This window comes from Sinocyclocheilus anshuiensis, unplaced genomic scaffold, assembly GCF_001515605.1.
Source record: "Sinocyclocheilus anshuiensis isolate Anshui unplaced genomic scaffold, SAMN03320099.WGS_v1.1 scaffold1223, whole genome shotgun sequence".
Lineage (NCBI taxonomy): Eukaryota > Metazoa > Chordata > Actinopteri > Cypriniformes > Cyprinidae > Sinocyclocheilus > Sinocyclocheilus anshuiensis.
Genome location: NW_015539913.1, coordinates 494,383 through 494,693, shown reverse-complemented (window position 1 = coordinate 494,693; position 311 = coordinate 494,383).

Here is a 311-nt window from a genome sequence, read left to right as displayed (position 1 = left end):
TTCACGAACTCACAGACTGCCCTGTCACGGCCACAGAGGCCGTTCACGAACTCACAGACTGTCTTGTCACGGCCACGGAGGCCGTTCACGAACTCACAGACTGTCTTGTCACGGTCACGGAGGCCGTTCATGAAATCACTGTCTGTCCTGTCACAGCCATGGAGGCCGTTCATGAACTCACTGTCTGTCTTGTTACGGCCATGGAGGCTGTTCATTAACTCACTGTCTGTCCTGCCACGGCCAAGGAGACCATTCAAGAACTCTCTGCCTGCTCTGTCACAGTCAAGTGGTCTGTCCATGTCTCTGCTCCG